Genomic DNA, 7,838 nt, shown 5'->3' with positions numbered 1-7,838 from the left:
TTTCCATGGAGATGACTGCCAGAACTCCCCAGGTTTGACTGTGATGATTGAGGATCTTTCTGTATAATTTAATAAATTGTAGTTAATATTATGGAATTGCTCTTATGAAACCTCTGTATCATGAATGCCCTTCCATAGATGAATCTAGCATGTCCCACAAGCCTGAAAGCATGTCTTCCCCTGACTGAGGACAAAGGGGAATACTTAAAGTGGACCATAGTCATTCAAAAGAGTAACTGCATCCTAGGAAACTGAGGGAAGGGTTTTCTGGGAGCAGTGGAAAGATACCGTAACAGAACAAAGAAAGCCAGGTGTTGGTAGGTGGACACAGAGCCACAGAGAGGTTAGGGGTGAAGCACACAGGGAGTTGGGGCAAGAGGAAGGAAGGAAGGGAGTGGACAGACCAAGGTCACAGGACACAAGCTGGGTGGTGTGGCAGGGGGTTGAAGAAGTCTCCGTGTTCCAGGAATCCAAGCCATGCTCTGCAGCAGCAGGACCTCAACTGCTTCAGACGGCTCTGACCCTAGCCCAAAGGATACTCTGCAGTGGTGAAGAATGTAAGGCAGTGAAACGCAAGTAGGGCTGTTATTTTGTATGTATGTGTATATCTTGTGCTACTAAACAAAGAGTATTAAGGTGCTATACCTGTGCAAAGTGTGTGTGTTTCATGCTGCACCTACCACAGGGCCCCTGAGAATGCTTAACGGTAACCCAGAAGGCTCATATCTTTGGTGGGATTCTGGGAGAGGATGTGTTTAAGCTACAGCAGAGTCTGAAGGGTCAGCATGAGCCCAGAGGGTAAGTAGCTAGCCATGGATGGGAAGGGGGAAATCTAAGCTCTCAGGAAGGGATAACACAGAGTCTGCACCCCAAAAGGAGCACCTATGGACCTGTGTCAGGGCGTGCAAACCCCACCCTAGGCAAGAAGGTGTTAAGAGCAGTTTGATGCTTGGGCAGCCCCACCCCACTGCACCTGTTAGGTATGTCATTCTTAGGGGAGGAGCCTTAAAAAGGAAGATGCCCAGTTCAGAAAACGCTGTCCTGGGAGTTACTGTTTTGGACTGGACTCAGTCCCACCCCTTCGGGGTAAGACAGAGTGTGATCTGGCTGGAGGAGGCTGAGTTGCAAGACAGAGGGGACCACCAGCAGCAAGCCTGAATGGCTGGTTGGCAAGGCAACAAAAGGAGGGAAAACCCCTGTGCCCAGCCAGGTGGATGAGTCACTGTCACAAGGCCCCAAGACAGGGACAGGGCCTGGACTCCATTCGATCTCAGGGAGGCTTAATAGCCAGAGATTCAAAGGCTTGAATTCCCCTCACACCAATCTGGAGGGCAGCTAAGAGGAGGTTTTTGACTGGATCTGTGACGATGATCACATAAGGAGAAGAGTACAATGGAAGTGACTTCATGCCATCCCTGTAACAGGACTACTGGATGGGGTAGTCAGCTGCAGAAGAACTGGGGCAGTGTCTCATATACACAAGTACTCATAGGCTCAGAGGCTGTTTTCTTTCACATAACAGAGATACTATATCAGCAATCAGCTTGCATGCACCCTCAGCCCATTTCCACAATCTTCCGGAATTGCCCAAGTCCCCTTTTAGATAAGGTGGTGTGAGAGTGGATGAAGTACGGCACATACCAAGCCACGTAAACAGAAGCAATCTAAAAAACATCTAAACAGGAGTTTCCTTCTGCTTTCTGTGTTACTCACTTCTACAAAATCCAGATGGTATTACAGGAAAGGAGTACAAGTGAAACCAAATGCCAGAGAAGAGAAAACCTGAAATTCAAACAGCCCAGAAAGTAAGGGTATGTCTACACTACGAAATTAGGTCGAATTTATAGAAGTCGGTTTTTTTAGAAATCGTTTTTATATATTTGAGTGTGTGTGTCCCACAGAAAATGCTCTAAGTGCATTAACTCGGCGGAGTGCTTCCACTGTACCGAGGCAAGCGTCGACTTCCGGAGTGTTGCACTGTGGGTGGCTATCCCACAGTTCCTGCAGTCTCCGCTGCCCATTGGAATTCTGGGTTGAGATCCCAGTGCCTGATGGGGCTAAAACATTGTCGCGGGTGGTTCTGGGTACATATCGTCAGGACCCCGTTCCCTCCCTCCCTCCGTGAAAGCAGCAGCAGACAATCGTTTCGCGCCTTTTTTCTTGAGTTCCCTGTGCAGATGCCATACCACAGCAAGCATGGAGCCTGCTCAGGTAACCGTCACCCTATGTCTCCTGGGTGCTGGCAGACGTGGTACTGCATTGCTACACAGCAGCAGCAACCCATTGCCTTGTGGCAGCAGACGGTACAGTAGTACTGGTAGCCGTCATCGTCATGTCTGAGGTGCTCCTGGTCACCTCTGTGAGGTTGATCAGGAGCGCCTGGGCAGACATGGGTGCAGGGACTAAATTTGGGGTGACTTGACCAGGTCATTCTCTTTAGTTCTGCAGTCAGTCCTATTGAACCATCTTATGGTGAGCAGGCAGGTGATATGGATTGCTAGCAGTCCTATTGTACCATCTTCTGCTGAGCAGCCATGAGATGTGGATGGCTTGCAGTCCTTCTGCACCGTCTGCTGCCAGCCAAAGATGTAAAAGGTAGATGGAGTGGATCAAAACAAGAAATAGACCAGATTTGTTTTGTACTCATTTGCTTCTCTCCCCTCCCCGCCCCCGCCCCCGTCTAGGGGACTCATTCCTCTAGGTCACACTGCAGTCACTCACAGAGAAGGTGCAGTGAAGTAAATCTAGCCATGTATCAATCAGAGGCCAGACCAACCAGCTTGTTCCAATAAGAACAATAACTTAGGTGCACCATTTCTTATTGGAACCCTCCATGAAGTCCTGCCTGAAATACTCCTTGATGTAAAGCCACCCCCTTTGTTGATTTTAATTCCCTGTAAGCCAACCCTGTAAGCCATGTCATCAGTCGCCCCTCCCTCCGTCAGAGCAATGGCAGACAATCGTTCTGCGCCTTTTTTCTGTGCGGAGGCCATACCAAGGCAAGCATGGAGGCCACTCAGCTCACTTTGGCAATTAGGAGCACATTAAACACCACACGCATTATCCAGCAGTATATGCAGCACCAGAACCTGGCAGAGCGATACCGGGCGAGGAGGCAATGTCAGCGCGGTCACGTAAGTGATCAGGACATGGACACAGATTTCTCTGAAAGCATGGGCCCTGACAATGCATGCATCATGGTGCTAATGGGGCAGGTTCATGCAGTGGAACACCGATTCTGGGCTTGGGAAACAAGCACAGACTGGTGGGACCGCATAGTGTTGCAGGTCTGGGAAGATTCCCAGTGGCTGCGAAACTTTCGCATGCGTAAGGGCACTTTCATGGAACTTTGTGACTTGCTTTCCCCTGCCCTGAAGCACATGAATACCAAGATGAGAGCAGCCCTCACAGTTGAGAAGCGAGTGGCGATAGCCTTGTGGAAGCTTGCAATGCCAGACAGCTACCGGTCAGTTGGGAACCAATTTGGAGTGGGCAAACCTACTGTGGGGGCTGCTGTGATGCAAGTAGCCCACGCAATCAAAGATCTGCTGATATCAAGGGTAGTGACCCTGGGAAATGTGCAGGTCATAGTGGATGGCTTTGCTGCAATGGGATTCCCTAATTGTGGTGGGGCCAGAGATGGAACCCATATCCCTATTTTGGCACCGGAGCACCAAGCCAGCGAGTACATAAACCGCAAGGGGTACTTTTCAATAGTGCTGCAAGCTCTGGTGGATCACAAGGGATGTTTCACCAACATCAACGTGGGATGACCGGGAAAGGTACATGACGCTCGCATCGTCAGGAACTCTGGTCTGTTTCAAAAACTGCAGGAAGGGACTTTATTCCCAGACCAGAAAATAACTGTTGGGGATGTTGAAATGCCTATAGTTATCCTTGGGGACCCAGCCTACCCCTTAATGCCATGGCTCATGAAGCCGTACACAGGCAGCCTGGACAGTAGTCAGGAGCTGTTCAACTACAGGCTGAGCAAGTGCAGAATGGTGGTAGAATGTGCATTTGGACGTTTAAAGGCACGCTGGCGCAGTTCACTGACTCGGTTAGACCTCAGCGAAACCAATATTCCCACTGTTATTACTGCTTGCTGGGCGCTCCACAATATCTGTGAGAGTAAGGGGGAGACGTTTATGGCGGGGTGGGAGGTTGAGGCAAATCGCCTGACTGCTGGTTACGCGCAGTCAGACACCAGGGCGGTTAGAAGAGCACAGGAGGGCGTGGTACGCATCAGAGAAGCTTTGAAAACCAGTTTCATGACTGGACAGGCTATGGTGTTAAAGTTCTGTTTGTTTCTCCTTGATGAAACCCCCCACCTCTTGGTTCACTCTACTTCCCTGTAAGCTAACCACCCTCCCCTCCTCTCTTCGATCACCACTTGCAGAGGCAATAAAGTCATTGTTGCTTCACATTCATGCATTCTTTATTCATTCATCACACAAATAGGGGGATGACTACCAAGGTAGCCCAGGAGGGGTGGTGGAGGAGGGAAGGAAAATGCCACACAGCACTTTAAAAGTTTACAACTTTAAAACTTATTGAATGCCAGCCTTCTGTTTTTTGGGCAATCCTCTGTGGTGGAGTGGCTGGTTGGCCGGAGGCCCCCCCACCACATTCTTGGGCGTCTGGGTGAGGAGGCTATGGAACTTGGGGAGGAGGATGGTTGGTTACACAGGGGCTGTAGCAGCACTCTGTGCTCCTACTGCCTTTGCTGCAGCTCAACCATACACTGGAGCATACTGGTTTGATCGTCCAGCAGCCTAAGCATTGAATCCTGCCTCCTCTCATCATGCTGCCGCACATTTGAGCTTCAGCCCTGTCTTCAGCCCGCCACTTATTCTCTTCAGCCCACCACCTCTTCTCCCGGTCATATTGTGCTTTCCTGCACTCTGACATTATTTGCCTCCACACATTCGTCTGTGCTCTGTCAGTGTGGGAGGACAGCATGAGCTCAGAGAACATTTCATCACAAGTGTGTTTTTTTTCTTTCTAATCTTCACTAGCCTCTGGGAAGGAGAAGATCCTGTGATCATTGAAACACATGCAGCTGGGGAGAAAAAAAAAGGGACAGCGGTATTTAAAAAGACACATTTTATAAAACAATGGCTATACTCTTTCAGGGTAAACCTTGCTGTTAACATTACATACATAGCACATGTGCTTTCGTTACAAGGTCGCATTTTGCCTCCCCCCACTGCGTGGCTACTCCCTCAACCCTCCCCCCTCCCCGTGGCTAACAGCGGGGAGCATTTCTGTTCAGCCACAGGCAAACAGCCCAGCAGGAATGGGCATCTCTGAGTGTCCCCTGAAGAAAAGCACCCTATTTCAACCAGGTGACCATGAATGATATCTCACTCTCCTGAGGATAACACAGAGAGATAAAGAACGGATGTTGTTTGAACGCCAGCAAACATACACTGCAATGTTTTGTTGTACAATGATTCCCAAGTACGTGCTACTGGCCTGGAGTGGTAAAGTGTCCTACCATGGAGGACGCAATAAGGCTGCCTTCCCCAGAAACCTTTTGCAAAGGCTTTGGGAGTACATCCAGGAGAGCCGTGAATGCCAGGGCAAATTAATCCTTTCACATGCTTGCTTTTAAACCATATATAGTATTTTAAAAGGTACACTCACCGGAGGTCCCTTCTCTGCCTGCCGGGTCCAGGAGGCAGCCGTGGGTGGGTTCGGGGGGTACTGGCTCCAGGTCTAGGGTGAGAAACAGTTCCTGGCTGTCTGGAAAACTGGTTTCTCCACTTGCTTGCTGTGAGCTATCTACAACCTCATCATCATCATCATCTTCTTCGTCCCCAAAACCTGCTTCTGTGTTGCCTCCATCTCCATTGAAGGAGTCAAACAACACGGCTGGGGTAGTGGTGGCTGAACCCCCTAAAATGGCATGCAGCTCATCATAGAAGCGGCATGTTTGGGGCTCTGACCCGGAGCGGCCATTCGCCTCTCTGGTTTTCTGGTTGGCTTGCCTCAGCTCCTTAAGTTTCACGCAGCACTGCTTCGGGTCCCTGTTATGGCCTCTGTCCTTCATGCCCTGGAAGATTTTGACAAAGGTTTTGGCATTTCGAAAACTGGAACGGAATTCTGATAGCACAGATTCCTCTCCCCATACAGCGATCAGATCCCATTCCTCCCGTTCAGTCCATGCTGGAGCTCTTTTGCGATTCTGCTACTCCATCATGGTCACCTCTGCTGATGAGCTCTGCTTGGTCACCTGCAGCTTGCCACGCTGGCCAAACAGGAAATGAGATTCAAAAGTTCGCGGTTCTTTTCCTGTCTACCTGGCCAGTGCATCTGAGTTGAGAGTGCTGTCCAGAGTGGTCACAATGGAGCACTCTGGGATAGCTCCCGGTGGCCAATACCGTCGAATTGTGTCCACAGTACCCCAAATTCAACCCGGCAAGGCCGATTTAAGCGCTAATCCACTTGTCAGGGGTGGAGTAAGGAAATTGATTTTAAGAGCCCTTTGAGTCGAAAAAAAGGGCTTCATCGTGTGGACGGGTGCAGGTTTACATCGATTTAACGCTGCTAAATTCGACCTAAAGTCGTAGTGTAGACCAGGGCTAAGAACCCTGGAATTTGAAGATGGAGGCTTAGTCCCTAGTAGGTTAATGTCTTATGTACCCCAACAGCTTTGTGATCCAAACGCAGTCTCACCTCTAGTCTCTGTTGATCCTGCTGCATAGATAGATCAACTTTCCCTTCTTGAAGTCAGCTCCACTGTACTGATTCCAGGAAAGTCTAACAGTGCCCCGGGGAAACAACCAACATTTACACAATAAACTCAGGGTTTACAACTGCATCCTGTTTTCCTGTTCTGCTTCCAAACAGAAAAGAGGTTACTTCCCTGTAGCTCGCATTCTTGGAGTATACTGCCCATGCAGATCCCTGCTACTGAGCTGCACACTGAGATCTGGAACCATCAGGAAAGCATAGATATGTTTCTATTGGCAGGGGGGGAAAAACTATCCACTTGTCCTAGACTATTATTCTCACATCCCTGAGACAGCCCTATAAGAAGATACTACAGCTAAACAGGTGATGGTGCATGTCAACTCCATTTTTGCTCGACATGGATATATCTGACAGTATTATACAGCCATGTGCCAAGTTTAGTAGGCATGAGTTTAAGTAGTTTGCAATAAGGTAGGGGGATTTGGCAGGTGACTGCCTCCTTATTATCCCCAATCCAATGGGCTGGTGGCAAACTGAGTCAAAATAGTAAAGTGCCTCTAGAAAAAGGCTGCAGAGTCAGACTCTGATCCTACTTAGAACTGTTTAATTACAGAATGAAACCACTGAAGCATAGGCTGTCACCTGATGCTATTTTGTTAAACAGGAAACTAAAAACAAGAATTCCTGCATTGCTAGACACTGATGTCAGAATAACTGGGGATTGGAGAAGCATAGAGACAAATAAGGCAAAATGAAAAAAATCAATATAATTTGGGGGCCTGGGAGCTGCAACCACTTTGTGAAAATGGCACTGTGCATATCTCTGATAGACGACAATGGTCGCAGACATCAGTGATGTTGTCATTCCAGATGGACACATGCTAAAGAGGCGTAGGAGACACTGTCTGCAAGTTTTAGAAGGGAGGGAAATAAGCAGTAGTGAGTTCCTATTGGAGGCATGATCCAAAGCTGATTGAAATCACTGAGAGCCCAGAGGGCAAGGTGCTGTACACACATGTCGTGAAAAGCAGTCACTGCCCCCAAAATCTTACAGTTGAGGTTATGGTAAGATACGGCAGGGCGGGGGGGGCGGGAGAGAAATACAGAACTCCTGTTGCAAGCGCTACTTCCCTTTTCCT

Source organism: Lepidochelys kempii, chromosome 1 (genome assembly GCF_965140285.1).
Source record: "Lepidochelys kempii isolate rLepKem1 chromosome 1, rLepKem1.hap1, whole genome shotgun sequence".
Taxonomy (NCBI): Eukaryota; Metazoa; Chordata; order Testudines; family Cheloniidae; genus Lepidochelys; species Lepidochelys kempii.
Note: the sequence above shows the minus strand (reverse complement) of the source record.